General features: G+C 38.2%; 1 protein-coding gene across 38 annotated transcripts in view; it reads left to right on the top strand.

Annotated features, from left to right (window-relative positions):
* Positions 1-26,522, top strand: part of ZBTB20 (zinc finger and BTB domain containing 20) — an 838,712-nt gene that overhangs the window by 214,546 nt on the left and 597,644 nt on the right. For all 38 annotated transcript variants that reach the window (XM_069553780.1, XM_069553617.1, XM_069553866.1 and 35 more), the window contains one exon: positions 12,622-12,667. The gene's annotated coding sequence lies outside the window, so the exon portion shown is untranslated. The remainder of the gene's footprint in view (positions 1-12,621; positions 12,668-26,522) is intronic.

Below are 26,522 nucleotides of genomic sequence, written 5' to 3'. Positions count from 1 at the left end.
CAACTTGGGTTACATTTCCAAGTACCGCTACTTCTCTGTGGTGACCCAGCTGGTTCACCAGGACTCCCTATTTTACCCCTCTGTCCCTTGTCATTGCTAAAAAATTTCTGGGTTGTGTCACCATACCTTGGTTCACTTATCAGCCTCGTCTGCCTACTTCATATTATCTCATTTTAAACACTACGAGTTGTGTTTTCTTTGATTGGATCATCAGTGATACAGTGTTCATTATAATGTCTCTAGGTTTGAATTTATTTTTAATTATTATTCTTAAGACTTGCTTTATACATCTGACGTTTCATATCTTTCTCAGTTTTGAAAAGGGTCCATTATTGCTTTGAGATGTTGCCTATTTGTCTTTATTTTCTCATTCCCAACTAAACTTCAGACGTATGTTAGATATTTTTATTCTGTTCTTCATATTTCTTAATCTCTTTTCTTAAATTTTTCATTTTAATCTTTTTATTCTAGGTAAATTCCATAGAATTATCTTTCATTTCAGTAATTCTTCCCTTGTCTGGCATCTAATGTGATGTAGCCTCATTTCAAATGTTAACTTTAATATAAATTTTATTCCTATCACATCTGCTTTTTCATGTTTTTTCTTATGTTTGCCTCTTTCTGTAAATTTTTTTATCATTTTAAATATTTTATCCCACTAAATTCTGATATTAATATTCTCTCATTTCAGTTCTTAAAGCTGTGCCCTCAAAGCACTTTTGTGCCTGCTGATTCATACGGAAAAGCTTTCCTTTATCTCTGATATTTCTGATATGTAAGCTCTTCTTAATTGGGGCTTGCTTTACCTGTGAGACCCCCACATGATCTAGGTTGTTGAAGGTGTCCTCCTAGAGAGTTGTTTTTTTTCCTTCTTCTTCTTTCTTTCTCTAGGCAGTCCATGCATATTACCTGATGGCCATTCTCTGTGATTGCCATTATTGTACAACTGCCTTTTGTCCCTGAGTCTTCCTGATTATTGCTGAATTGGATAATACCCCCGGGATGTTGTGGGAACATCATAAGGCCTTGCCCTTCACATTCCTTTTCTTCCTGTCTTTTTAGAATTTTAATTTATTGAAAGATTAAACATTTTAAAGGTTTTGTTAGTGTATATGTTTGTATATTTTCTGTTTTCAATATGTTTTAACAGGAACATTTCTAAGATTTTATAGAGAAGAGTAGAGCATACTTCTCCCAGGGGAATTTTTACCATTCCTTTGGCTTAAATGTTTTTGTTTGTATTTTTTTCCCCGAGGATACCTTCCTAACTCATTTTTGTATTTATTCAGGTCTTTACCTGAATGTGATCATTCAGTGATACCATCACTACCCATCCTATCTGAAATTTTAACCACAAATTTCCCGCCTTAGAATGTATTTCTCCTTTCCTCGCTTCATTTTCATTCTTAGCATTGACCATTGTCTATCATTTTATGCATTCAAATTATTTTCCTTGCTTATTGGCAGTTACTCACACAAATACATAACTTCCTTGAGATTAGAAATTTTCATCTGTTTTGTTCATCCCTATATCTTTACCACCTAAAATAATGACTGGCTCAAAATAAAGATGCAATAAATGTTAGCTTAATGGGTAAAATATTCAGTGGCTGTATATTGTGTGCCTCTCCCTGAACTGGGTGGTGATGATAGAAAGGAAAGTAAAATAGGCAAGATTCCAGCCCTCATGAAGATGGCAGTCGTATAGAGAACATAGATAGACTTAAAAGTCAGTTTATCACAAGTAGACAAAGGTTGTAATTTCAAATGAACTCTTCTAATGAACTTATTGATATCAGGTGGGCATTCTTTGAGGTTGCATGGTGCCTACTGTTGATATGCAATGCTTCTAAGACCTTTTATTCTTTTTCTTATTTTGAGAAGAGACCAAAGAATACACACAAAAACACATCAGAGGCAATACTTAGACAGAAAACAATTTTAATGAAGAAGCTGACATAAGTTTGACTAAAGTAGTAAGAAAATGAAAGCAACTAATTATGAAAAATGATACTGAAAAGTATCTTAAATGATACTTTCAGTTCAGTTCAGTTCAGTTCAGTCGCTCAGTCATGTCCAGCTGTTTGCGACCCCATGAATCGCAGCACGCCGGGCCTCCCTGTCCATCACCAACTCCTGGAGTTCACTCAGACTCATGTGCATCAAGTCAGTGATGCCATCCAGCCATCTCATCCTCTGTCATCCCCTTCTCCTCCTGCCCCCAATCCCTCCCAGCATCAGAGTCTTTTCCAATGAGTCAAGTCTTCGCATGAGGTGGCCAAAGTATTGGAGTTTCAGCCTCAGCATCAGTCCTTCCAGTGAACACCCAGGACTGGTCTCCTTTAGGATGGACTAAAAGGCACCTTATCTGACTCCTAGGAAACCTGTATGCAGGTCAAGAAACAACAATTAGAAATGAACATGAAACAATGGACTGGTTCAATTGTTGCTTGAACAATTGGTAAAGGAGTACATCAAGGCTGTTTATTGTCACCCTGCTTATTTAACTTATATGGAGAGTGCATCATGCAAAATACTGGGCTGGATGAAGCACAAGCTGGAATCAAGATTGCCAGGAGAAATATCAATAACCTCAGATATGCGGATGACTCCACATTATGGCAGGAAGCAAAGAGGTAAAGAGCCTCTTAATGAAGATGAAAGAGCAGAGTGAAAAAGCTGGCTTAAAACTCAACGTTCAAAAAACTGACATCCAATCCCAAGACTTCATGGCAAGTAGATGGGGAAGCAATGGAAACAGTGACAGACTGTTTTCTTGGGCTCCAAAATCACTGCAGATGGTGACTGCAGCTGTAACATTAAAAGACACTTGCTCCTTGGAAGAAAAGCTATGACAAACCTAGACAACATAATAAAAAGCAGAGACACTACTTTGCTACAAAGATCCATCTAGTGAAAGCTATGGTTTTCCCAGTAGTCATGTATGGATGTGAGAGTTGGACCATAAGGAAAGTTGAGCACCAAAGAATTGATGCTTTTGAACTGTGGTGTTGGAGAAGACTCTTGAGAATCCCTTGGACTGCAAGGAGATCCAACCAGTCCATCCTAAAGGAAATCAACCCTGAATGTTCATTGGAAGGACTGATACTGAAGCTGAAGTTCCAATACTTTGGCCACATGATGTGAAGAGCCTGATTCGCTGAAAAAGACCCTGATCTGAGAAAGAAAGAAGGTAAGAGCAGAGGAATGACAGAGGATGAGATGGTTGTATGGCATCACCGACTTGATGGGCATGAGATTGAGGAAGCTCCAGACGATGGTGAAGGACAGGGAAGCCTGGTGTGCTGCGGTTCATGGGGTCACAAAGAGCCAGATGTGACTGAGCAACAACAACAACAACATGGAAAATGAACTTTCAATAAAGTTTTCATAATATTCAGTTTCTTCCAGTGCCGCTGTATGATAATCACAAATGCAAAGAAGGGGCCAAATTCTGATGCCCTGTAATTGTACCTAAAGAGCTGGTACACATTTGCCTTTTACAACTCTGCAGGTAGTACACAGAAGAGGATATGCTTTTGCCTTATCAAAGTAAATAATAAAGTTCACAGCTATATTTACACAGGTTGAGTTTTCAGCCTGTGAATTCCTGTGAAGAACGTTAAATCTCTGCTGCTACTGCTGCTGCTAAGTCGCTTTAGTTGTGTCCGATTCTGTGCGACCCCATAGATGGCAGCCCACCAGGCTCCCCAGTCCCTGGGATTCTCCAGGCGAGAACACTGGAGTGGGTTGCCATTTCCTTCTCCAATGCATGAAAGTGAAAAGTGAAAGTGAAGTCACTCAGTCGTGTCCGACTCTTAGCAACCCCATGGACTGCAGCCTACCAGGCTTCTCTGTCCATGGGATTCTCCATGCAAGAGTACTGGAGTGGGGTGCCATTGCTTTCTCCTGTTAAATCTTTAATAGGTATTTAATATACATTTCAGTTGATTTTTCTACCAACTGTAATTGTAGTAATTATTTTATTTATATGTGGGAAAGGTGTGTCACCTAAGAAAAAGCTAACAGATTTTTTGTCAGTTTTTTCTTTATGTTAAAATTCTTTCCATTTCTAATGGCTTTTATGTTCCTACTGCTCTATCTTATGTTTTTTGGGTTTTTTTTTAAGTTATTGTCCCTCACATCTACTTACTTTTTTCTTGCCTTTAAATCCTTTTTCTTTTCTTTTTCTCTACCCAAAATGTCCATTCCTGGGCTTTTAGTCAAATCATCTCTCTATTTTGCTGCAGACATTGGCTGGCCAACACAAAAGAACTAATTTGCAGTAAGCCCCTTCTCCTAAATGCCATGAATTATACTATCAGTTGCTTTCATATATACAATCTTATTCAATTACCATTAAAAACTCTGCATGTTAGACAAAAGCCACCCCATTTTAAATAAGATGAGACTGAGTATTTAGGGAGAATATGTAAGTTCCCCTAGGATCCACACTTAGTAAGCTGGAATTAAAATCCTAAACTTCTTATTGGAAATGGTTGCTGTTATTATAATTCCATTGCATCTCCTAGATATTGTACCTCCTGCCTCCCTAGTATTGCTTTTGCAGTTTGCCATTGATTGAACAAAATTTATAATAAAAGAGTGCCTATAGCTTCAAGTCTTCCCTGTGGCAGATAGACTTGGAATGTAGAGAAAACAACAGTAGGGGTAGCTGTTACCTATCTAATTTTACAGTCTCTCTTGATTGAAAACTGCTGCTCCAAACCTTATATTTACACATCTGACCAATATTTATGGAGTGTTTTATTGTGTGTCAGGCACTAAACCAGACCCTGGGTATAGAGTGCTGAACAGAATAATGTGGCCTCTCTAGCATGTACAACCTAGTGAGGGAGAGGGAATAAACAGCTAAACCAGTAACCACATGGATAATTCAAACTGCAGTGGATTCTAGAAAGAATAAAATAATAGTTGGGTCTGTCTCAGGAACAGTAGTCAGATCCAGTCTCTCTGAGACCGAGAAGAACTACACAATTGGTTAGGAACTGCAGAGCTCTTTCAGGGACCTGTGTGTGTCAAATTCTAGCATACCAGCTATCTGCTGAAGAGGGAGATAAGGATCAACCTGTCCACCTTGGGATCAAACCAATCAGGCTTTGTGATCTGTTATTAAATTTGAAACTCAGATTCTGATAATTTAGTTTTGTACTGATTAAGAGGAAAAACAGGAAAGAAGAGTCAAAGAAAGAAGGTGCAAGATCAGGCCTTTAAAGATTGAAAAATATTTTGTTTAGAGATGTAGCTCTTTAATTTTTCAATGCATTGTGAATTATTTAATCATTAGGAATAGATGTAACACAATTCATTCAGTATTCCTATACCCAATATTTAACCCAAATACCCAATATTTAACCCATGTGTGTGTTAGTCACTCAGTCATGTCCAACTCTTTGTGAACTCATGGACTGTAGCCTGCCAGGCTCCTCTGTCCACAGAATTCTCCAGGCAAGAATACTAGAGTGGGTAGCCATTCCCTTCTCCAGGGATCTTCCTGACCCAGGGACTGAACTCAGGTCTCCTGCAGTGCAGGTAGATTCTTCACTGTTTGAGCCACAAGGCAAGCCCCATTTAACCCACAGCTACTATTAGTTCATTTGGTTCTGTACTAGGAACTAATGACATAATGGTGAATAAGACAAAACCTGTGTTTCCTGTTTTACAGTCTTGTGTGAAAGACAGTTACAATGTGTGATGATTATTATGACAAGTTTAAACACAGGACATCAGATTCTCGAGGAGGTAACACCTAAATTAAGACCCCAGGAATGTGTACAAGCTGGTCAGTAGAATTATCACATTCCATACAAATAAATCTTCTCCATAATCATAGCTTCAAGTTGAGAATATTTTGAAAATATTATTTTTAACATTTTTCTAAGCTTCAATTTTGTTAATTTTCTTTGCTAACCCTTAAACTTTAATGTACAAGTTAAGTTTTAAAAGTCATCTATTAAACAACTATTTTCTATTTAATAAATTCCAAAGTGTGACTTACAGGATAGAATTATTAATATTAAGTATATTGTGGATCAGGGTCCTATGGAGAGTCCAGATTCATCATGTTTATACATAAAATTTGATATTAAATTGTTTCAAGTGGTAGCCAATAATAATAGAAATTTTACATACAGAATTATTGTGTAGGCTTAGCTTTTATTACACTCTGTAGCTTTATTAGAGCAAGTGTGACCTAAAGTCTAGACAGACCAACTATGCCTTTGGATTAACGGGTGTTTATCATATGATTTCCTTTTCCTTCCTTATTGCCTTTTATCTGTTTCCCATTCACAGAGCTGATAAATAGATAACTTTTGCTTCTCTTTATTCTCCTTTCTGATAGGGCTAAATCTAACTTAGTAATTTATAAAAATAAGCATAAATAACAAGTCTTTCAAATCTGCTTTTAAAATTATATTCCTCTTAATCTTCATAAACTTTCAGTTCAGGTAAACTCCAGAATTCAGGACACCTCAATGTAAAAAAATAAGCTGGCTTTATTGGTTATTAAAACATTTTATAATATAATAATGATTGAGCACCCAGATCAATTGTAGGTCTGGAAGAAGTGAATACATATTAAATAAAATAAAAGTATTTTAGATTACATAGTATCTTTTCTTAAAATAGGCCAAATTTAAAATGTAAAACACTATATATTCCTAAGAATGCTCATTCAGTCATGGGGGAAATATTTTTTAGTTTAAATTTAGGCTCAGAGCTCTTTTATGGAGCCATTTCTCCTGCAGACCCAGCTGAGACTCTTTTCAGTGCCTTAAGTGAATTACTGTTGTTGTTGTTCAGTTGCTAAGTCGTGTCAGACGCTTTGGGACTCCATGAACTGTATCACACCAGGCTTCCGTGTCCTTCACTATCTCCTGGAGTTCGCCTAAACTGATGTCCATTGAGTCAGTGATGCTATCCAACCGTCTCATTCTCTGTCATCCCCTTCTCCTCCTGCTCTTAATCTTACCCAGCATCAAGTTCTTTCCCAATGAGTCGGTTCTTCATATCAGGTAGCCAAAGTATTGGAGCTTCAGCTTCAGTGTCAGTCCTTCCAATGAATATTCAGTGTTTATTTCCTTTAGGATTGACTGATTTGATCTCGGAACTCTCAAGAGTCTTCTCCAGCACCACAATAAGTGAATTAGGTATTTGATTTATTAATGGCTCAAGAGGTAACATTAAACACCCCCTCTTCCATCACTAGCCAGGCCCATCCAGTATGAAGGGAAGATAAACTTTTAGTCAACACAGCACAAAGTTAGACCTATTCAGTTCCCACTGGGGAACACAGCTATGCCAACCTAGAAGTAGAGAGAACTTAAAAAATAAATCCTCTATAGTATATCTCCATCACGAATGGTACTGATAGTAACTTCACCCTCATAAAACCCAAACAATTCTAGGGATTATGTAAACTGCAATGGATTCTAAAGACACTGTGTAACAGTTCTTTGTGCTGTCCTCCAGATCAAATCAGAAGGTCTAAAACCTCAGTATGTATTAATTTTTGTATTTGAAGCCCTGAGAGCAAAGCCAGTTGTAATATTTTTTACTTCTATTTGGAAAACCCTGTGTTATATGTGAACTCAGGTCATTTGCAGAGTCTCTTTAGAATACCTAAAAAAGTGATACTGTTCGTGTGTGACTTTTAGGGAGCCTACAACACCTGATCCTGATTCCAGCTGAATAATTATGTTTACCTTTGCCCTTATAGTTCCATTTCCTGATTGTTTCAGTTAAGTGTAGACAGTGGTCCTTCATTTTTCATTCAGAAAAATGGGCACATATTACTGCCTTCCTTTTGCGTACTCAAATCAGTGCTTTAAAATGCTGGTTAGAGTCGCACATTGTAGCTATTAATATTGTCCGAGTGTTTAGTGATTCAGAAATGTTCTGTGAACGTCCAGCACATGACTGGCTCCTAGATGAGCTGTAGAATAGAAAGTGATATATTGAGCAAGCTATCTTTGTAACGCCTTACTTCTTCTTTAGCTTAAAGGTACAAACATCCTCTCCTTTCCTCCTGCAACCAGGACAATACTAATAGCTTCCGTTCAGCAATGTTTGCTTTCATACTGTGCTATCGCACATAATGTGTGCTTAGTCACTCAGTCATGTCCAACTCTTTGGGACCCCATGGACTGTAGCCCACCAGGCTCCTTTGTCCATGGGGATTCTCCAGGCAAGAAAACTGGAGTGGGTTGCCATGCAGGGGATCTTCCCAACCCAGGTATTGAACCCAGGTCTCCCGCATTGCAGATGGATTCATTACCATCTGAGCCACCCAGGGAAGCCCAAGAATAGTGGAGTGGGTAGCCTATCCCTTCTCCAGGGGATCTTCTGGACCCAGGAATCGAAACAGGGTCTTCTGCATTGCAGGTGGATTCTTTACAGGCTGAGCTTCCAGGGATACATAGGCACAATCTTATAGGTTAGGTAACATGATCATCATTTTTGTTGTTGTTTAGTCACTAAGTCATGTCCGACTCTTTTGCGACCCCATGGGTTGTAGCCTGCCAGATTCCCCTGTCTATGGGATTTCCCAGGCAGGAATACGGGAGTGGGAACTCCTGAATACTAAATACTGAAGTGGCAACTTCCTTCTCCAGTGGGTCTTCCCGACCCAGGGATTGATCTCACATCTCCTGCATTGGCAGGTGTATTCTTTACCACTGCACCGTCAGGAGAGCTTGATCATCATTTTACAGACAGGGAAAACGTAATTCATTTAAGATCATACAATTGAAAAGAGGGATCTAGAACTCAATTCTAGGTGTCTCTGGTAGCAAAAACTAATCAGCTATCCACCATCCTGCCTCATATAACTCTGCTGTTGTCCCAGACCCACAAGTCCTTGATCCCATAAATAGCTTCTCTTGCTGTGTGGCACAGCCTCACACAGGCTGACCCCCATTGACTGAACCAGAGGGCGATCGTGTGGCATTAGCTTCCGAGAGGCAAATGCCCACTATGGTTACAGGTCATAAGGATACTGTGTGCTGCATTCTTTTATCTGCACAGCCAAGTGCTTCACATCCCTCACCACCACCCACCTTGGCTAGGGATTCCCTCAGCCCTGGTCTGTCCAGCCTTGCCTTCTTTTCTTTCCCTGGAGGTGATTGTACAGCATTGTCTTTGGCAAAGTTAGAAAGTAACTCACTTATTTACTTCGGATGACAATAAATAACTATATCTTCTTAATAATTGTGTATATGTTTTCTGTAGCTTTAGATAATCAGAGATAGTCTTACACATCTGATATCTGAGACTGAATCAATTTTCTTTCATACTGGTCTCCTAAAATATAATTCTATTAACAAAAATTAGACTCAATTCAGTTCAGTTCAGTCACTCAGTCATGTCCGACTCTTTGCGACCCCATGAATAGCAGCACGCCAGGCCTCCCTGTCCATCACCACTCCCAGAATTCACTCAGACTCACATCCATAGAATCAGTGATGCTATCCAGCAAGCTCATCCTCTGTCATCCCCTTCTCCTCCTGCCCCCAATCCCTCCCAGCATCAGAGTCTTTTCCAATGAGTCAATTCTTCGCATGAGGTGGCCAAAGTACTGGAGTTTCAGCTTTAGCACCATTCCTTCCAAAGAAATCCCAGGGCTGGTCTCCTTCAGAATGGACTGGTTGGATCTCCTTGCGGTCCAAGGGACTCTCAAGAGTCTTCTCCAACACCACAGTTCAAAAGCATCAATTCTTTGGTGCTCAGCCTTCTTCACAGTCCAACTCTCACATCCATACATGACCACAGGAAAAACCATAGCCTTGACTAGATGGACCTTAGTAGGCAAAGTAATGTCTCTGCTTTTGAATATGCTATCTAGGTTGGTCATAACTTTTCTTCCAAGGAGTAAGCGTCTTTTAATTTCATGGCTGCAGTCACCATCTGCAGTGATTTTGGAGACCAAAAAAATAAAGTCTGAAGGATAAAAAATACACACTTATAGTAATTTACTAGGGCATTTTATAAGTGATACACATTCATGTACTTAAGACTTTTTGAGTGTTATGTAAATATCAGTTTTTGCTCAGTCATACAAAAAAGTCAACCTGATATGTTTTCTCAAAGTGTGCCAGATCTGTCACAAGTTTCGTAAACTGTATGTATTGTGTTTATGTCTCTATCTGAGCTGTAGTAAATATTTTAAATTTTGGGGTTTTTTTTGTTGTTGTTTTTTAAAGACTATTATTTTGGATCAGTTTTGGATTCACAGTAAAATTAATAGGAACACATTAATTTTTTAAAATATAAATTTACTTATTTTAATTGGAGGCTAAATCTTTACAATATTGTATTGGTTGTGCCATACATCAACATGAATCTGCCACGAGTGTACCTGTGTTCGCCATCCTGAACCCCCCTCGCACCTTCCTCCCCATACCATCCCTCTGGGTCATCCCAGTACACCAGCCCCGAGCATCCTGTATCATGCATCAAACCTGGAAATAGAACTGCCATACGACCCAGCAATCCCCCTGCTGGGCATACACACCAAGGAAACCAGAATTGAAAGAGACATGTATACCCCAGTGTTCATCGCAGCACTATTTATAATAGCCAGGACATGGAAGCAACCTAGATGTCCGTCAGCAGACAAATGGATAAGAAAGCTGGGGTACATATACACAATGGAGTATTACTTAGCCATCAAAAAGAATGCATTTGAGTCAGTTCTAATGAGGTGGATGAAACTGGAGCCGATTATACAGAGTGAAGTAAGCCAGAAGGAAAAACACCAGTACAGTATACTAATGCATATACATGGAATTTAGAAAGATGGTAACAATAACTCTGTATGAGAGATAGCAAAAGAAATGCATTAATTTTAAAAGTACTTTTAAATTGTTAGTTCTATGAGGGTAAGGTGTTTTCTAATTTATCTTTTATAGTATAATGCTGAACCGTACTTTCATGCAATAGATGCTCACTAAATATTGTTGACTTATTAAATAAGTTTGTAATAAGTTGAACAGATTTGTAGTCCTAAATTGTTCTTGCCATCATTTCACTCTGCATAATTAAGGAAGTTTTACTAAGATGATTAAAAAATGTGTTATCAAATTACTGGTTTATATTCTAAAGCAATGGAATAGAAGAGACCCTGGCTGTACCCCTATGAGGAACCAGGGAGGATGTGTTTTTCACTGTAGGTATTCTTAGTGGATTTCATGTGTGACTGAGTTAATTTATTTCACATACGAAGGTTAGATTTATCATTTCCATATGGCACTCTAAAACTTTTTTCCTTTACCCTTCTCTGACAACTAATGTTTTTCTTATTATAAAAATAATGTTTATTATAGTGATTAACTATGTATGAAAGTAAAAAGAAAAAATTAAAATCATGAATAATCTTATTACCCAAATATAATCATTTAATTTTTTGTGTTCTTATTTTTTCTCTCAGCCACACAAATTCTATTATGTCCATACAATTGGTACTCTGTATGTTTATAACATACTTTAGAATATTTCTTTATATGGATGTGCTATACATTATTTTTCTACTGTTGAAAATTTAGCTTAGCTAGGTTAGTTTTAGTTTTTTGCTAACATAAATCTCTGTTGATGTTCAGTTATGTAAGGTAGAGGTTTAGAATTAAAATTACTGTAGAATTAAAGATTCTGAGTTTTAAATTCTTAATCATATTACTTAATAGTTTTCCAGAAAAATTTTAGCAATTCCTACTCCCCTCAGAAGTGTATGAAGAGGTGTTTCACTGTCATCATAAAAATTGATTATTGTTTTCACACTTTTAAGCAAGTTTTATCAACTAGACTTAATGACTTTAATATGTTTCTGTCATCAACTATGTTTAGAAGTATAGAGATTAAATATTTTAGTTTGCTTTCAGAGAGATTACGAAATATGTTTAAGGGTCACAGTAGTTCAGAGGCTGCATTTTGCAATACAGTTTCCACCTTCATGCAGATATTTTTTTGGTCTAATTGTACACTCTGCATACTTTGTTTAAGCTGACTTCTTTACCAATACCTACTTCGATGGCAGTTTTTTCACTGTGTTGCATTGAGGCATCATATCTAATGTGGCTTTAGCATTTCCTCTTACAGAAATGTCATTTCTATTTGCTGTTGTAACTTTAAGTTAATGAACATAGAGCTTATTTTTATTTATTTATGCATTTCTGTGGACTGCTCTACAAAAGCACATTTCTTCCTCACCAGTCCAAACTGAGTGTTGATGAATCTGAGTAGCAGTCATATTTCTATTAGGAAGGCACTAGTCATGGAAGAATACCAAAGAAAAAAATCATTTTTAAGTGTTTATTTCATCCTCTGGTAAAAATATTTTCATTTTAGAGACCATGGTGAGTCTTAGTCCCTTGCTGGTACTTGTTTTTGATCACATTGCTCCAGGAAGCTGTGTGTGCATATACTCACACATATGAATTTAAGGTGAACTGAAATATCCTATGGGGAAAATTCAGATATAAAATGGCCTACTTGTTTAAGGACTACAATCTTTTCTACTTGTCTGCAGAAATTGTCTCAGCATAAATACTGGCTCCACTTCAAAAATTATTTTTACTTACAAAATATATTTGTTTTACATTTCAGAGTACCTGATAAATTACAAGTCTGTCTGTGCCCCATAGCTGCACAGGTATGTATATGAATTACCTATAGTTATGTTAATCTATATATTAGCTGGTAAGTGATTACATTTGGGGGCATTAAAATTGCTTACAGATTTCATAATGTGAAAATGTTAATTTTTGAGTACCTTCAAATATTGACAAGCATCAAAGGATATTACATTTTATATATACCTTGCATTTCACTCTATTTTAAGAATCAAATAAACATTTCTAAGATTTGAGGAAGCAGAATAATTTTAGTTACAAAGCATTCATCTTAGAAACTGTTTTATGGAACTGTTCTATTAAAGTGGCTCCTGATGTGGGATCAGAGACTATTGCAAAACTACTGTTTTTGACACTATTGTTTTAAAACTTTTTTTGTGTTACTTTTGAGTTTGTTTTCTGTGGTGGCTGCTTTAGGTAAGGAGTAGTTGCAGATGTACTTCCTGTCTGCTGCACTGTCTCAAGCACTAGAGTAATGGGAAAAAAAAATGTTTGCACCTGTTTGAAAACCTCAACTGTGTGGTGTTGTGGTTTCTGGGCAACAGGCAGGAATTCTCAAAAGCTTGGTTGCACCTGGTCAATTGTTGTTTGCAGCTGTGTCGTATGATTGAGTACACAGAGAAGCTTGTTAGCAGTTTGCTTGTACTGGTACATATTTTGTGTCTTCCAAGTTTGAAAGATTCTTGCTTGATGTAGTCCTTGAGCTATTACACTGGTTTATTATAAAACTCACTGATTCTAGTTCCCAAATATTTCATCCAAATTCTTTGTTCTCAGTCTCAAATATTATCTTAGCAACTGTTGACTGCCCTAGATAATGTGTATGCTAAGTTCTCCAAATACTTGGGGAGAGTAGATCTCTCAGGATAACTGGGTTGATAATAATTTTTGTCCTCATAGAGACATTTTCTGTTTGGCTCAATTTCACTATGTTGGCAACCCCACGATGTGAGGCTGGATGTAGTTATTGATCCATTTAGCTGAACAGATTTGAAAGCATTTGGCTATTAGTGGACACATGGGGCATATTCAGAAAATTTAAGTGATATTAAGAAAATTCAAGACGATTTCTTGATTTGTGCATGTGTCTCCATTGCAGCTGAGTGGAAGTGAGAGAGAAAATAAGGAAAAATTAGATAATTATCTTTGAAAAGGAACTAAAATCCAGATGTAAAATTTAAGACTGCAGTATCATCCTTTAGCTTTATCAAATCCTGAAACTGAAAGTGAAAGTCGCTCAGTCGTGTCCGACTCTTTGCTATCCCATGGGCTATACAGTCCATGGAATTCTCCAGGCCAGAATACTGGAGTGGGTAGCCTTTCTCTTCTCCAGAGATCTTCCCAACCCAGGGATTGAAGCCAGGTCTCTCGCATTGCAGGCAGATTCTTTACCAGCTGAGCCACAAAAGAAATCCTTTATCAAATCCTAGTCTCTTGATGTTTTTTCCTAAGCATTTCTGTTAGTGATGTTTCTTTTAGGTAACAGCTCTACAAGTTGTCTGACAAGTATCTATATTTTTAACATAGATAAGCTATTATGAACTATATCCCATACTAGTTAGCTAATGTTCTATAAATATAGAAAGTGGCAACTCAATATACAAAGCATTTAATTAAATAATTTATTTGGTAGTACCAAATTCCTGATATTGAAAACTTATTCAACTGACTTGCATTAGTCTTTTAAAAGTGCTTATGAGTTTTTATTGGTATTTAGTAACATAGAATCTTAGAGCTTGTGTATCTTCTCTTTTTATTGACCTGTTTAAATCTGTTTTTTTTTTTAACTACCATAATATGAATTTAATTGACCTCTTTGGGAGTAAGACACATAGGTACTGAGCTAAGTATATGGGTTTCCACAGTCTCTTAGTACAATGCCTTGTACATACTAGGTGGTAAGTACATGTTGAATGAATGCATGTATAAATAGAACATTTCTGAAAGAATAGAGACCTAGAAACTTGTTATTTGCTTTATATTTTGGATGGTCTTCATGTACTTCCTTTAGCTCCCACACTGCGGATGAGATGGAGATGAGACTACTGATAAATTCTTTCCTTAAAATGAGAAATGAATATAAAGGAATTGATACTTAACACAATCAAGAACTACCATAACACTGTTTGCAATATACTTTGCATTCATTTTGCTGACTATGAGAAAAGTCTTTACATTATCCCTATTTTACACAGAATGCTGAGGCAGTCAATGACTAAGTCACTAGTCACCTTGAAAATGTTTTCAGCATAGATAAATAAAATTCTGTATTATGTGAGCAATGCTATGGCTTTCCTAAGCAATCATTTTCTCCCCCAAACCCTCCTACCCCAACCCTATCACTATCTCAATGAAAACACAAACTATGCAGGCTTTCTTAGGATCAGGTAGATCAGATCACATTTAAAAATTCGTGTTTTCCTAAACATAAGTAATGGGCCCTGTATTTACTGTACACATGTTTATAATTATGGTTTCTGTTATTCACTGAGTTCTAATTGTAAATAAATGAAGAAAAAGCCAAGTAGAAGTAGAGTCAAAGTAGTCTTTGTCGTGACCTGCTTTAGTTAACGCCCCTCTAAAGTTCCATTAAGTATGGCACGAGGCAGTCATATAACAATGGCAGAGGTACCAAAGTGATCCCATTATCTGCATCAAAACATCTTTCTTAGGCATCTCAAATTCTGGTTGATGATATTCATGTGTACTATTAGGTATGGAAGTACACAATCTGTTTCCTCTGGGAACAGCTTTTCTTTCATCTTAGTTTACACCAGTGGGTGAGAGACCAGTATCAGGGACATTAGTTTTTTCCAGAAACTTAGTGTGGTAGAATCAACTATGTTCTTTTGTTAGACTAATATTAGAACTGAGAGAGAACCAAAACTATGTATTAGCTAGAATACGAAACCAGATGATAGCAGATGCTTCAGTGACCTGTACTAGGAATTACAGTTTGGAATACTCAGGAGGGAGACATCACTAAACCCTAGGATTCCTGAGCATAACTGCAGATTTCCCCATGATTTCAGGGTTAAAGAAAGAAAAGGTTAAAGGAAGAAAATATTTATTGAGGACATAGCATGTCTAGATATAATTTCTTTCTCTTTCCCCTTCCTTTTATCCTTCCCTCCCTCATTTCCTTCCTTCCTTTTATTCCGCACAATAATTAAATACGTACCATTTGTTAGACACTGAGTTAGGCTAAATAGATAAAACAGGGTCCTTGCTCTCAAAGAGCATACAGAGATATGTCAGCAGAGCTCCTTTTGTCTTCACCACTTATTAGTATAGACCCAGTCAAGGTAACCTAATTTTTTTGTTTGTTTGTTTGCTTTGTTAATCCTTCGGAAAATTGGAAAAAATAGTAGTATCTACATTATATATTGCTGTGTTGAGTTAGATATAACAACACATGTAAAATTCTTAGTTCAGGGGTTGGTATATAGCAAATGCTGAATAAATCTTAGCCCAACTATTATTATTTCCAACACTATCCCCACCACTACTACAACTTAGATGCTGAAGGAAGATCACCTATTTGCCTGAGAGCAAGTATCTTGGTCTGGACATTGTCACATTGATTGTTCTAAAAGTTCTAATTAATTACCTCTAATTTCTTTTAGAAAAAATTATAAAAATCACATAGGGTTAGAACTTGAAGGGATCTTCAGTCAGTTCCGTCGCTCAGTTGTGTCCGACTCTTTGCGACCCTATGAATCGCAGCACGCCAGGCCTCCCTGTCCATCACCAACTCCCGGAGTTCACTCAGACTCACATCCATCGAATCAGTGATGCTATTCAGCAATCTCATCCTCTGTCGTCCCCTTCTCCTCCTGCCCCCAATCCCTCCCAGCATCAGAGTCTTTTCCAATGAGTCAACTCTTCACATGAGGTGGCCAAAGTACTGGAGTTTCAGCTTTAGCATCATTCCTTCCAAAGAAATCCCAGGGCTGATCTCCTTCAGAATGGACTAGTTGGATCTCCTTGCAGTCCAAGGGACCCTCAAGAGTCTTCTCCAACACCACAGTTCAAAAGCATCAATTCTTTGGTACTCAGCCTTCTTCATATTCCAACTCTCACATCCATACATGACCACAGGAAAAACCATAGCCTTGACTAGACGGACCTCAGTAGGCAAAGTAATGTCTCTGCTTTTGAATATGCTATCTAGGTGGGTCATAACTTTTCTTCCAAGGAGTAAGCGTCTTTTAATTTCATGGCTGCAGTCACCATCTGCAGTGATTTTAATAGTTATCTATTTAATGTTTTTGCTTTATCCATGATGAGAAAATAAGCTTAGAAAAGTTCATGTACTTGTCAGGGTTACACAGAATAGTGGGTAGTTCAGTTCAGTTGCTCAGTCATGTCCAACTCTTTGTGACCCCATGGACTGCAGCACACCAGGCTTCCCTGTCCGTCACCAACCCCTAGAGCTTGCTCAGACTCATGTCTGTTGAATCCATGATGCCATCCAACCATCTCATCCTCTGTCAACTCCATCTCTTCCTGCCTTCAATCTTTTCCAGCATCAGGGTCTTTTCCAATAAATCAGCTGTTCGCATCAGGTGGCCAAAGTATTGGAGCTTCAGCTTCAGCATCAGTCCTTCCAATGAATTTTCAGGGTTGATTTACTTTAGGATTGACTGGTTTCATCTCCTTGCAGTGCAAGAGACTCTAAAGAGTCTTCTCCAACACCACAGTTCAAAAGCATCAGTTCTTTGGCGCTCAGCTTTCTTTATGGTCCAACTCTCACATCAGAACATGACTACTGGAAAAACCATAGCTTTGACTAGATGGAACTTTGTTGGCAAAGTAATGTCTCTGATTTTAATATGCTCTCTAGGTTGGTCATAGCTTTTCATCCAAGGAGTGACACTCAACTCAAGGAGTGTATACCAATACAGAGTGATTTTTATATTCCAGAGAAATGTTTATATATAGATACGTTGTGTTAGTTGCTCTGTAGCATCCGACTCTTTGTGACCCATTAGATTGTAGCCCTCCAGAATTTTCTGTCCATGGAATTCTCCAGGCAAGAATAATACTGGAGTGGGTAGCCATTCCTTTCTCTAGGGAAATCTTCACAACCCAGGGATATAACGCTGAAGAAGCTGAAGTTGAACAGTTCTATGAAGACCTACAAGACCTTTTAGAACTAACACCCAAAAAAGATGTCCTTTTCATTATAGGGGACTGGAATGCAAAAGTAGGAAGTCAAGAAACACCTGGAGTAACAGGCAAATTTGGCCTTGGAATGCAGAATGAAGCAGGGCAAATGCTAATAGAGTTTTGCCAAGAAAACACACTGATCATAGCAAACACACTCTTCCAACAACACAAGAGAAGACTCTACACATGGACATCACCAGATGGTCAACACTGAAATCAGATTGATTATATTTTTTGCAGCCAAAGATGGAGAAGCTCTATACAGTCAACAAAAACAAGACCAGGAGCTGACTGTGGCTCAGATCATGAACTCCTTATTACCAAATTCAGACTCAAATTGAAGAAAGTAGGGAAAACCGCTAGACCATTCAGGTATGACCTAAATCAAATCCCTTATGATTATACAGTGGAAGTGAGAAACAGATTTCAGGGCCTAGATCTGCTAGATAGAGTGCCTGATGAACTATGGAATGAGGTTCATGACATTGTACAGGAGACAGGGCTCAAGACCATCCCCATGGAAAAGAAATGCAAAAAAGCAAAATGGCTGTCTGGGGAGGCCTTACAAATAGCTGTGAAAAGAAGAGAAGCAAAAAGCAAAGGAGGAAAGGAAAGATATAAGCATCTGAATGCAGAGTTCCAAAGAATAGCAAGAAGAGATAAGAAAGCCTTCTTCAGGAATCGATGCAAAGTAATAGAGGGAAAGAACAGAATGGGAAAGACTAGAGATCTCTTCAAGAAAATTAGAGATACCAAGGGAACATTTCATGCAAAGATGGGCTTGATAAAGGACAGAAATTTTGTGGACCTAACAGAGGCAGAAGATATTAAGAAGAGGTGGCAAGAATACACAGAAGAACTGTACAAAAAAGATCTTCATGACCCAGATAATCATGATGGTGTGATCACTCATCTAGAGCCAGACATCCTAGATTGTGAAGTCAAGTGGGCCTTAGAAAGCATCACTGCGAAAAAAGCTAGTGGAAGTGATGGAATTCCAGTGGAGCTATTTCAAATCCTGAAAGATGATGCTGTGAAAGTGCTTCACTCAAAATACCAGCAAATTTGGAAAACTCAGCAGTGGCCACAGGACTGGCAAAGGTCCGTTTTCATTCCAATCCCAAAGAAAGGCAATGCCAAAGAATGCTCAAACTATGGCACAATGCACTCATCTCACATGCTAGTAAAATAATGCTCAAAATTCTCCAAGCCAGGCTTCAGCAATAGGTGAACCGTGAACTTCCAGATGTTCAAGCTGGTTTTAGAAAAGGCAGAGGAACCAGAGACAAATTGCCAACATCTGCTGGATCATCAAAAAAGCAAGAGAGTTCCAGAAAAACATCTATTTCTGCTTTATTGAGTATGCCAAAGCCTTTGACTGTGTGGATCACAATAAACTATGGAAAATTCTGAGATAGATGGGAATACCAGATCACCAAACCTGCCTCTTGAAAAATCTGTATGCAGGTCAGGAAGCAACAGTTAGAACTGGACATGGAACAACAGACTGCTTCCAAATAGGAAAAGGAGTATGTCAAGGCTGTATATTGTCACCCTGCTTTTTTAACTTATATGCAGAGTACATCATGAGAAACGCTGGGCTGGAAGAAACACAAGCTGGAATCAAGACTGCCAGGAGAAATATCAATAACCTCAGATATGCAGATGATACCACCCTTATGGCAGAAAGTGAAGAGGAGCTTAAAAGCCTCTGGATGAAAGTGAAAGAGGAGAGTGAAAAAGTTGACTTAAAGCTCAACATTCAGAAAACGAAGATCATGGCATCCGGTCCCATCACTTCATGAGAAATAGATGGGAAAATAGTGGGAACCGTGTCAGACTTTATCTTTTTGGGCTCCAAAATCCCTGCAGATGGTGACTGCAGCCATGAAATTAAAAGACTCTTACTCCTTGGAAGAAAAGATATGACCCACCTAGATAGCATATTCAAAAGCAGAGACATTACTTTGCCTACTAAGATCCGTCTAGTCAAGGCTATGGTTTTTCCTGTGGTCATGTATGGATGTGAGAGTTGGACTGTGAAGAAGGCTGAGCGCCAAAGAATTGATGCTTTTGAACTGTGGTGTTGGAGAAGACTCTTGAGAGTCCCTTGGACTGCAAGGAGATCCAACCAGTCCATTCTGAAGATCAGCCCTGGGTGTTCTTTGGAAGGAATGATGCTAAAGCTGAAACTCCAGTACTTTGGACACGTCATGCGAAGAGTTGACTCATTGGAAAGGAGTTTGATGCTGGGAGGGATTGGGGGCAGGAGGAGAAGGGGACGACAGAGGATGAGATGGCTGAATGGCATCACTGACTCGATGGACGTGAATCTGAGTGAACTCCAGGAGTTGGTGATGGACAGGGAGGCCTGGCGTGCTGCGATTCATTGGGTCTCAAAGAGTCGGACACAACTGAGTGACTGAACTGAACTGAAGTGATATATATGTATGTATATATCTATGTATATATATATTATTATGTATATTATATTAATATATATATATTTGATAATTCTTTCAACAGTGTTAGGTAGATGCTGTTTTGCCCATTTTACAGGTGGGGAAAAAAAAAAAAAACACCTTACACACAGAAAGAATAAGCAATTTGTCCAAGATCATACTGCCAGTAAATGTTAAATGGTAGTATATGAACTCAAAATTCATTCCTGCCTTTTAAATGTATCAGTTTCCTAACAACTCAGTCAGAAGCCCCCAAAATACTCTGAGCATTTAAGGGATTTTTTTTTCTGCCATTAGGGTTTGTGCCAAAGGACATTTTATCCATCAAAAATGGTGCATTAAGCTATTGTATAAATGTCCAACATTGACTGTCTACCTCTTCACTCCTGAGTTTTTTGCTGACAGTTGTCTTTGAAGGCTGTGTTTTAGCTCTTCTGCACCTGATGAAGCTTTTGGATAGGATGGATTCTGAACATAGACTGCATGGGTTGATTCTGGCCCCGGTTTGTGTGGATGGCATTGAGAGCCAAGTCATGCTCAGAGTCTGCTTCTCAACACATGTGCACTCTGCTTTCCTTGTCTCTCTCTCTCTCCTCTCCTTCATCTTTGTTTTCACTCTTAACAGGTAGTTTATGATTTTTCCCCCTTTTTTACAATATCTATCATGAGTTATTCCTTGAAAAGAAGTAAGTGTAAAGAATAACAAAATAAGGAATCTCTCTGCTTATGTGAAAGCCAGTGTTGCCATAGGTATTTATGATAAACTGGTCACAGCCTTGTTGTTACTCATTTACACTGAGGAGCAAGGGGCATTGTGCACCTCATTTTAAGTTTTCTGTCTTACCATTGGAACAGTTTGTCTTCACTTTGAAGTCTTAAAGCAGACTTGCTCATGACCCAATTTCACTAATAATTCTCTTAAGTAACCCTTGTACTCATTTATAAGATTTTTTTTCCACCCACTGTCTGTCTAGCCTGGTTTAAAATTTTTATATATGTACTTTTAAAAAATTGATTAGCTGGAGAGCTGCCCATTCCTCTGTGCTGTATAATAAGGATTTAAAAACTGCACACAGAATTCTGTATCGTGTAATTAAAACTGACCCACATTTGGACCTGAGTACACCAGGACTTAGCCAAACTTGCCATGAGCTGAGTTCTGGTGGCAGATGGGAACTAATGAGGACACACTCCACTCCAGAATTTCCCAGCTGCTTGGCCCCTTTTTGTACAAACAAGGTTTGGAGCGAAGTCCAGATCCCAAGAGCATGTTCTGTAAATGCGCTGAACTCAATGATTTGGGAAATGTTATCACAGAATCAGACTGTTTCAAAGTCTCCTTAAGACCTCAGCTACTCTCAGATTTTAAGGATGAAAATTCAAAGGGACCTTTTGTGTTCTCTCTCCAACCAATTTTTAATTTTAAAGTGAATTAAAATCACATTCCCCTTCCCCCACGCCCCTAACTCCAGTCTGTTTTCCTGTGCCTGGGGACAGAATGATCACGTTTATCCAAACGTGGAGATTTGCAGGTGGTTGTCTCAGGATAGACAAGGTCTCCTTGCAACCTATAGATCTCTTCAACTGGTTTGATGTCCTGGGACTATTCAGGCAGATGTAATTGAATCAGTTTGAACCAGCTGTAGCTGGCATGTGGTCTCTCAGATTGCTAGCACCTGCTTGTTTTTTTGCAACTCACTAGAGTGAAAGAAGTGCCAAAACCAGCATTGGTCTTGGAGCAGATAAAGCACTTCAAATCCTATATTCCATTCTCCTTCCAATCTAGCCACATCACCATTGGTGCCTGAATTAATAAAGCCCCTTTTCATGATTATGTCTGAGGTAAACTTTTCCTTCTCATTCTTCTCTGTGTTGAGATCCTGACAGTATTGACCATGCTAGTCCAAAAAAATAAGGGAGTATAATGGTGATCAGGTGGCTTTGAGACTCTCTTATCATTAGACAACTGAGTAGCCTGTGGTTTGCAGAATCATTTAAATGAACGTACCAAATTCATTTGCTGTTCCAACACAGTCTTATTGGCACAGAGAATGAGCAGTTAATGTATAACAAACTGTGAGCTGTTATGGAATATGATAAATACATTTGCTAAGCAGGAGGGAATATAAAATGGAACTATTTCTTTAATGTAACTCTAAACTAATCGACAGGGATTTCTTCAGCACTTACTAGATATAAGAAGATGCAGTCTACTGAAAAAGGTATAGAAATTGTAGGGCATACTAAATATATATAATGTATTTTTTAAAGATGTATATTTAGAATTTTAAAAAACTTAAATCTATTTTTTGAATGCTTGTTTTCTTTATCTTCTGTTTCTTCCATTATTGTAACAACATATTATTTGGCAGGCATATGTTTCATTTTGAAATATTATTGATTTACTGATGTTTAATTTGAACCTGGAATTGATGAAGTCAACACATTTACCTAAAATTGAGAGTTTATGTAGTAAAGTTTCTTTCAGTTCAGTTAAGTCACTCAGTTGTGTCCAACTCTTTGTGACCCCGTGGACTGCAGCACACCAGGATTCCCTGTCCATCATCAACTCCCAGAGCTTACTCAAACTCTTGTCCATTGAGTTGGTGATGCCATCCAACCATGTTATCCTCTGTCGTCCCCTTCTCTTCCTGCCTTCAGTCTTTCCCAACTTCAGGATCTTTTCAAATGAGTCAGTTCTTTGTATCAGGTAGCCAAAGTATTGGAGTTCCAGATTTAGCATCAGTCCCTCCAGTGAATATTCAGGACTGATTTCCTTTAGGATGGACTGGTTGGATCTCCTTGCAGTTCAAGGGATTCTCAAGAGTCTTCTCTAACACCACAGTTCAAAAGCATCATTCTTCAGTGCTCAGCTTTCTTTATAGTCCAACTCTCACATCTACATATGACTACTGGAAAAACCATAGCTTTGACTAGATGGACTTTTGTTGGCTAAGTAATGTCTCTGCTTTTGAATATGCTATCTAGGTTGGTCATAGCTTTTCATCCAAGAAGCAAGAGTCTTAATTTCATGGCTGCAGTCACCATCTGCAGTGATTTTGGAGCCCCCAAAAATAAAGGCAGCCACTGTTTCCATTGTTTCCCCATCTATTTGACATGAAGTGATGGGACTGGATGCCACAATCTTAGTTTTCTGAATGTTGAGTTTTAAGCCAACTTTTTCACTCTCCTCATTCACTTTCATCAAGAGGCTCTTTAGTTCTTCGCTTTCTGCCATATGTTGTGGTTTTATCTGCATATCTGAGATTATTTTTATTTCTCCCGGCAATCTTGATTCCAGCTTGTGCTTCATCCAGCTGGGCATTTCTCATGATGTACTCTGCATGTAAGTTAAGTAAGCATTCTAAAGTTTCTTTAGAATGGTTTAATATTAATAATCTTTTGAGATATTGTTTATGAATAATAGTAATATGAGTAAAGTCTTAAAAAGTCATTTTGTTGTCAGCAAGTGCCTATTTTGCAAGGTGTGACTGAACCTATGCTATAGACATAAAGTATATATGGTTTTTGGCTATAAGAATATTATAGTATACTTGAATATATAGGATATAAATTAAAGTAAGATACTCAATATTAAATGTATACTCTAGATCTGGATTTGGTGAAAAATAATTGCTATAAAAGTACAAATACTAGCACTCTTGTTGTCAAATATGACTCTGGACCCATGTCCCCCTACTCCCCTTCACTGCCCATGAAGGACAATGAATCTATCAATCATCTATCATCTAGTCTCTTCCACTAGACCACAGCCTGGTCTAAGTATTCTCCTGAGGACAACACTTCAGCTAACTTACCAGTTGATGGCAGTTGATTTAAGATGAAACCCATTTGTTATCGATGAACAAGTTATTAAGTACGAAATATTTCAGTGGAAATAAGAGCTCAGTGAGCTGCAAGTAAAACACAGGATTTGAGCTAGGCCTTGAAATAACATGAAATGTAGGATTTATTTGGTTAGAACATTATACTTATCTAAAAAGAAACAAGAATTTAAGAAACACTCTATAACCTAGTCATTACTAATACTGTTGAATCATTTGCTTCTTAGTAACAATGTTCTTTCCTCTGTGACAAAGATTTAATATTAATTTATAAAATAATTGTTTCATGCTGATCCATGTTCAACATCACCTTTTTGTTTTATTTTTTACTGATTGATTCACTCAATGCAAATAGTTCTAGCTATTGACATAACTGTATTCGTTTTCAACCTGATTATATGAATACCATAATCATCTACTGCTACTGCTACTGCTAAGTCACTTCAGTCGTGTCCAACTCTGTGCAACCCCATAGACGGCAGCCCACCAGGCTCCCCGGATTCTCCAGGCAAGAACACTGGAGTGGGTTGCCATTTCCTTCTCCAATAAATGAAAGTGAAAAATGAAAGTGAAGTCGCTCAGTCGTGCCCGACTCTTAGCGACCCCATGGACTGTAGCCCACCAGGCTCCTCTGTCCATGGGATTTTTCAGGTGAGAGTACTCTGGCAGCATAACTTTAAACTCTGTTTCCACCTTTATGTGTCCTCCCCCTCTGTGTGTATCTTTCTGTTCTCTCCTCTTCTTATAAGAACACCAGTCATTGGATTAAATGACTTGAACCTTAAATCCAAGATGATTTCATCACAAGATCCTTAACTAGTTATATCTACAAATGCCCTGATTTCCATAAATGTCAGGTTCTGAGTTTCTAGATAGACATGAAAATTTGGAGGATATATTCAACATACTACAGAGTGTAACTTAAATTTTCTGTAGTAAATAACTACAGATTGCTTATTTGTACACTTACACATTAATTCTTTCTCTCCTCTGTAGTTGACGAAATATATCTGTTCAGCATTTGTAGAATACATCCTGCATTCAAACTTTGGTATTTTTATGGATGTAGTTGAATCGTGAGTACATTCTCTTTCATACTCTTAAACTACTGAAATTTCCCCTTCATTATAGATGCTGAACTTAAGGCATAGAAGAAATAATCAACAGAGTTATAGTTCCTTCACAGATGCAGTACAGAATTAAAAACTGACTTTGGTATGTCCAAATTTTCTGTGAATCTATGTATGTTGAGATACTAAATATATTTTTAAGGTCCATAGTATTTTCAAGTAACTTCCAGTTCACTCAGTTCAGCCACTGAGTCATGTCTGACTCTTTGAGACTCCATGAACTGCAGCGTACCAGGCCTCCTTGTCCATCATCAACTCCTGAAGTTTACCCAAACTCATGTCCGTTGAGCCGGTAATGCAATCCAGCCATCTCATCCTCTGTCATCCCCTTCTCCTCCCACCTTCAATCTTGCCCAGAATCAGGGTCTTTTTCAATAAGCCAGTTCTTCTCATCAGGTGGCCAAAGTATTGGAGTTTCAGCTTCAGCATCAGTCCCTCCAGTGAACACTCAGGACTGATCTCCTTTAGGAGGGACTGGTTGGATCTCCTTGCAGTCCAAGGGACTCTCAAGAGTCTTCTCCAACCACTGTTCAAAAGCATCAATTCTTCAGCATTCAGCTTTCTTTATAGTCCTACTCCCACATCCATTCATGACTACTGGAAAAACAATAGCCTTGACTAGATGGACCTTTGTTGGCAAAGTAATGTCTCTGCTTTTTAATATGCTGTCTAGGTTGATCATAACTTTCCTTCCAATCACCAAGTATCTTGTAATTTCATGGCCAGAGTCAATATCTGCAGTGATTTTGGAGCCCAAAAGAATAAAGTCAGCCACTTTTTCCACTGTTTCCCCATCTATTTGCCATGAAGTGAAGGGACTGGATGCCATGATCTTAGTTTTCTGTATGTTGAGCTTTAAGCCAGATATTTTACTCTCCTCTTTCACTTTCATCAAGAGGCTCTTTAGTTCTTCTTCACTTTCTGTCCTAAGGGTGGTGTCATCTGCATATCTGAGTTTATTGATATTTCTCCCAGCAATCTTGATTTCAGCTTGTGCTTCATCCAGCCCAGCGTTTTTCATGATGAACTCTGCATATAAGTTAAATAAGCAGGGTGACAATATACAGCCTTGACATACTCCTTTTCCTATTTGGAACCAGTCTGTTGTTCCATGTCCAGTTCTAAACTGTTGCTTCCTGACCTGCATACAGATTTCTCAAGAGGCAGGTCAGGTGGTCTGGTATTCCCATCTCTCTCAGAATTTTCCACAGTTTATTGTGATCCACATAGTCAAAGCCTTTAGTATAGTCAATAAAGCAGAAGTAG

This window comes from Ovis canadensis, chromosome 1, assembly GCF_042477335.2.
Source record: "Ovis canadensis isolate MfBH-ARS-UI-01 breed Bighorn chromosome 1, ARS-UI_OviCan_v2, whole genome shotgun sequence".
Taxonomy (NCBI): domain Eukaryota; kingdom Metazoa; phylum Chordata; class Mammalia; order Artiodactyla; family Bovidae; genus Ovis; species Ovis canadensis.
This window is presented reverse-complemented; position numbering and strand designations above follow the sequence as displayed.